This window comes from Fukomys damarensis, unplaced genomic scaffold (assembly GCF_012274545.1).
Source record: "Fukomys damarensis isolate Sample0158 unplaced genomic scaffold, DMR_v1.0_HiC HiC_scaffold_6, whole genome shotgun sequence".
In the NCBI taxonomy this organism is placed as follows: domain Eukaryota; kingdom Metazoa; phylum Chordata; class Mammalia; order Rodentia; family Bathyergidae; genus Fukomys; species Fukomys damarensis.
Genome location: NW_022900918.1, coordinates 12,139,250 through 12,145,570, shown reverse-complemented (window position 1 = coordinate 12,145,570; position 6,321 = coordinate 12,139,250).

Sequence of the window (6,321 nt, the reverse complement as noted above, 5' to 3'; positions counted from 1 at the left end):
TCATATATAATGTATTACATTCACTGACTTTCATATGTTGAACCACCCTTGCATCTCTGCAGGCTGCTTTCTGTATATGAGGTCCAAGTTGAGCTCCCCGACCTCCTGCTGGGTTAAACTCTGCAAGGTTCTATTAGGTTCCAGCTTTTTATCAAATGCTTTTTCTGCATCTATTGAAAGGATCATATGGTTTTTGTCCTTGACTTTGTTCATATAATGTATTACATTCACTGACTTTCATATGTTGAACCACCCTTGCATCTCTGCAGGCTGCTTTCTGTATATGAGGTCCAAGTTGAGCTCCCCGACCTCCTGCTGGGTTAAACTCTGCAAGGTTCTATTACAGGTTCCAGCTTCCCTTCCTCTGAAGATAGCCCAGGTTCTGATGGCAGGTGGTGATCCCTCTAAAGTACCAACTGTGGTAATCTAGTGTGCCTTTATCGCAGAGAATTTCCTTACTTTTCCAGTGGGCTTCAATTTTCATCAAGGACCCTGAGAGAGGCCCTCTTTCTGTTGTTCAATTCTGCTCTACTTTAAGTGCAATGGCCTTTATGACCCGCCCTTTGCCTCTGCAGTGTGTATCCAGGTACCAGCACAACCAGGAGGCAAGAAGTATGGGTTGAGGGGGGGTGCTGGGGTGATGTTGCTGGGGCACCTACATGGTTCCACTCCTCACCATTCTGTGCTGTTTGGAGTCCCAGGGCACTGGGGATGGCATAGCTGATGAGCTCCATGCACACCTTACTGGTCTCCTCTGATGAAATTTTAAATCATGATTCTCCACCCTTCTATCTCCAAAGTCTTTTTAAATTAACTTTTAAAATAGGGTTGAGATAAGACAGTCTCTGGAATTTCTACTATTGGTAACAAATTGCAGCCATTATAGTTGTTCCTTTGTATCTGCAGTTTTTGTATCCACAGATTCAATCAACTGTGGGCTGAAAATATTTGAAAAAAAAATGTCTGTACTGAACATGAATAGGCCTTTTCTTATCATTATTATAAAAGCAAAACAGAACATCAGTTGTTTACATGCAGTTATACTTTAGTAGGTATTATATGTGATGTAGAAATGATTTAAAGCACAGTATATAGAAGGATGTGTATTAGCTATATGCAAATTTTATGTCATTTTATATAATGGACATAAGCACATAAATATTTTGGTATCTACAAAGGACCCTGGAACCAATCCCAGGTGGATATATTAGTTGTTTTTATGAATACTTTCAAGTGTTTATTTCTTGTGCTTTACTCAAGGTATTAGTACTTTAACTCCAAAGTATAAGTGGTTGGTTTCATTAGAAGCATTGTGGTTCTTAAAGTATGCCTTTAGGGTGCTGAGAATTTCATGTCTCCTTTTTATTGAAAACTTTTGCTATTGTCTCTTCTTAAACACAATATATGTTGGTATGACATGATGGTAGATTTCATGCCTAGAAGTGCCTGGAAGAAAACAAGTGTGTCTTCCTTTGAATCTCTATAGATCCACATTGAGGGCACAGATTAGCTTATTGTTGTGTATCCAGATTCTTTCATGACTAGCATTCTAAAGGCACAACCAGTAGTGAGTGCTTTTTAGTAGATGAAATTGCCTTTTTATTCCTTTTAATATTTTCACAGGGCAATGTTCCTAAGAATTCAAGATGTTTGGAGTCTTTTCTAGCAACAAAACTCTGATTCATGTAAGGTTCTTCTGACTTTGGTATATGAGCCTGGTTTTTATTTTGTTATAAAAAATAGTGCATAGTGGTTTTTTGGAAGTACTGTAGCAATTTTTCAAATGGGAAGGGGGAGAAAAGCTGGAGTGGGCAGGTAGAGCCTGGAGATGGGACAAAGAAGAAATTGGGATGTGTTATGTTCATGTGCAAACTCCTCCATGATAAATGTACTCATTAGGTACTGAAAACATGTTCTAATAAAAATATATTTAAAAAATAAAGAAACATGCCGGATGAAAATTTTTGGTTAAATAAAAAACTGACTGATTTAAGAATAATTTATAAATGCTTTACAAATAAACATCAAACAGTGATGTTTGTATTTCAGAATACATTTATTAGTTTTCATAAATTCTTAAATATATAAATTCATATTGTGTTTGGTGGAACATGCATCACCAAAGTCAGTCATCTACAGAGTTCCATAGCTTTTAGGAGAATGAAATGAATTACCTGTGGAGATCTTAACCTAAAGGTGGACAGTTCTAGATATAAGCAAATTTATCTCTGCCTTAAAGTAAATGGAATCAAGTTTTGCTTCCCTCCATCCTTCCTCCTTTAGCTGAAGCATCTCTAGGAAAAAAGGAGGTTCTAAGTGCCATGTTGATTTTTATGACTATATTAGTGTAAAACTAGAAGAGAAGGATTTAATCTTTTCCATGAACTTAAGACCAATATGTTCTTTGCACTGTAAACTACAAAACCCTAGTTGAAAATCCTGGTCAAAGACCCCAAACCTTAGGATGACTCTTGCAGAGTTAGTCTTTTTAAAATTCTTGAGTACTCTGAATTAATTTCTTGCCTCTGGAATAATCTCCAGCCCTTACAGAGACATCAAAATCAATCCTCAATTGCCTGAATTCAGGTGGCTTAGTTTTTTTTTTTTAATTATATAATCTGGATTATACCTTCCTGGACTTTTGCTGGAGTCCTAATTCCAACAATTGTTCTCAGATCTATTGTTAGCTTTCTCTTGGTCTACACCTTTGCTGGAGATTCTCCTTTTGACTTCTGAGAGCTACTTCTTAACCTGTCTACCCTCCTATGTACCCTAGAAGGCTGACATTTTGGACTGCATTGTCTGCCCTTCCTTTTCCTCTTGCTTCTAGTGAGTTTGAGAGATGGGAGACATTTGTAGAAATTGGATGATGGGGCAAGAAATACTTATCCCCAAGATTCTCTTCTTGTTTGAGCATCTCTGTAGTGGTGGTATTCTCTTGTCACAATCTATATCTGTTCACCAGCCCTTTATGAGTGCACCTGGTCACCCTAGGCTCCAGTTACAGCTCCATCTCCTTTCCTGTGGTGGACTGAATAATAGTCCCCAATGATATCCATGTGCCTTAAGCCCACAAATATTGCCTTATATGTAAAAGATATGTTTGCAAGTATGGTTAAGGATTTTGAGATGGAGAGTTTGTTCTGGATTTTTTATGAGGGCCCTCAATGTAATTATAATTATCTTTTCCTTAAAAGAGGGCGATGGTGGGACATTTGACAACACACAGAAGAAATAAAAGCCATAAGAAAGAAGCAGAGCAAGAGAGGTGAAGGAACAATGCTGCATTTGCAGATGGAGGAAGGGACTTGGAGCTTACAAATACAGGAATGCAGTTCTAGATACTGGAAAAGGCGAGGGAGGGGATTGGCCCCTAATGCTTCCAAAAGGAGAGCAAACCTTCTGTCCTTTTCAATTTTAGCCCTGTGAGTTTTACATTGGGGTTCTGGCCTCCAAATTATAAGAGAAACATTTTAGGTTGTCTTGGTCCACTAAATTTGTGGAAAGTTTTTCCTTTGCAACAATGGGAAACTAACCTTACCCTTTCAAGCTAGTGGTCCTTGTTCGTGCTATTGTCTGCTCTGTGCTTTAGGGCTCCCCTCACCTCATTGTTCTCCCTTAATCTGTCCTCACATTTGGAAGAAGTTCCATTCATTATACTCTATTGAATCACCCTTTCAGAGTATTCCACTTGTGTCCTGCTGGGACCCTGTTCTATACACCTCTTTTCCTCTGCAACAGGCAGGAAAATTATGGTTAGAAGCTCTCATTTAAATTTCAGTTATATCCACGAGGTCAAAATAAATGGGTTTTATTTCATTGTGCTATTTTTTTTCAGATGGATTAATTAGCATAGAAACAATTTGAGTAGGTATTTGGGAAAAGTATCACTGGAAAAAGAAATAAAAGGATGTAAAAGGCTGTCTTTTACATGTATAAAAATAAACTATATTATCTGTGCTACGTATGGTCTCACAAGCCTTACACAAATCATATTTATTTTGTCAAAGCAAGTGTTTATTTTGCCAACCATAGCATGAAAAAATATTGAGAATTCATTCCTTAGGAGTTTCAAATGGTATGTGTACTTTTGAACACGGGCACTCTACAAATGTTCCTTTTTATTGCTGTCTTATAAGTAAGTAATCAGTCTGGTTGTTAGATGTCATTGCACATACATACACACACTCACAATACTGAACAGTTTATCCGGTGGTATTTTAGTCTCACTAAAGAAATTAAAAGTCAGTTTGTGGTTTTTCAACTGTAGAACATAAGTATATTAAATGATACTAAGCTGAGATCCAGAAGTAACCTATAAGCTACACAATTTCTGCCCTTATGCCCTTATAGCACAACAAAATGCATTATCCTCTGCAGGATTGATTTAATAGCTTTTTATAGATCTGAACCAAGCAATTATGTCCAAACCTCAGCTATTCTGACCTTTCTATGCATTGTTACTACTATAAAAAGTATTTTGTACATAGTGCTAGGGTCTGAGCTGCATGGTAAACACACACCATCCCCAATCTCGAAGTTTTAATCATTTGTTTTACCTCTTTTGTTCTGAATAGAAAGGTTTGCTAAGAGAAACTAAAAAGCAGTTAACAGAACTTTAAAGGTAGCTAAAGTGGTATTTTTACATGTGTTCAGTGAAATACTATTTAATTTTCTTTTCACTTGTGGGGCCCTTGATTGATTGATTTTCTGTAGTCCTGCAAATAACAGTATCAATTCTATACACTAGCAATTGTCTTCTACCCAAACATTCTTCTCGAGCATATTTTAACTTCTTTATAGCACTATTACTAGAAATATTATCTTACTTCAAATATTTATTTGTTTCGGTAATTGCTCCAAAAGACTGTAAGGTCCATGTAGACTGGTACCTACTCTATCTCTAGATGAAAGTTGGAAAGTACTTTTACAGTAAAAATTAAAAAAAAAACCTATTCAATAAAATGAATGTAATCAGCTTTGGCACTTAAATAGTCAAATTGTTCATGTCACAGGTTATTTTGGTGACAAAAATAACACTATATATATTTCCTCTGCAAACATATTCACTGGAAATAAAATATCTTAGCATGTTAGACCAATACATATGTCCCAGAAAGATTTTGTGATCAAAAAAATGCAGAGTCAAGGCTATGTATTGTCCATCCAGAAAATTCCATTGTTAAACAGCCAGGGAAAAATGCTTGTTACTATCAATGCTTTACTTTAAACAACTTAAAAACATGCTAAAATTCCCACCCCTTATACTTTCAGAGCAAGATCAAGGATTAAAAAGCTCCAAGAGTTTCCAATCTCAGTGGAAAATTGGCTGTCACATGGAATGAGATATATACTAACTGATTTTGCTGTGCAATTGGGTTCTTAATGAAAGCAGCATAAAACAAAACTGCACCCCTCTGTATTTCATTTGTGCATCTTGTACCTGGAATAAAATGTAACTGTTGTAAATCTTTAAGTTGGGTTCAATAAAGCAATAATACTGTACTGTGCAAACTGACCATTTAGCTTAACGACTGATTTGTTACACCATTAACTTGTCCCCTACCTTGTCTTAAGGCTTTTTGCTAACTGAGTGGTTGTTAACTACTGTAATGAACAGATTCTTTCAAGGAGAAAAACATCTTAAACTGGGAGGTTAGTGATACTGCTGACTGAAATATAAAGGTGGCTATGGAATGATGAATAGATTTTTAAGGTTATTAATGTTTAACAGCAGAGGCCTTGTAGCACTTAAAAAAATTGTTTTAGACATAAAATCAGCCAAAGTAAAGGTGTGTAAAGTCTTGTTAGGAATTTTCAGTTGGCACATTACATGTCAGGTTTTTTAGTTGCTATTTTAAAAAATTTCTCTAGTCAAATTACATGGTTTTGAAATTAATACTGTTATTAGGTATCGCAGCCATGGCATTTGTGTTCTCTTTTTGACCAAACTACTCTCTAATGTAAAAATTGCTCTCACATTCTCTGAAGAAATACATAAAGCTACAGAGATGGTCAATTTGGAATTAGCACAAGCTGATGGGAAGGTACAGTGTCCTCTGACATGCCCTGAATACAGGAAAGAGAATAGATGACTTGAACTCAGTGCTTAGAGCTACAGAAGAGAAGGACATGTTTGCTTTTCGCAGGTCATCCATCTTGGATGTCAATACCAGAAGTCACACTGCACATTTTTGTGTAGTACAATTGTATCAACTTCCAGAGAAATAAAGCCCAAACCCTTCGTTTTCTACAAGAAACTCCAATATGTTATACTTGATGATTTTGTAATAAAGAAGGACCATCTCCTCTTGCAAAGCA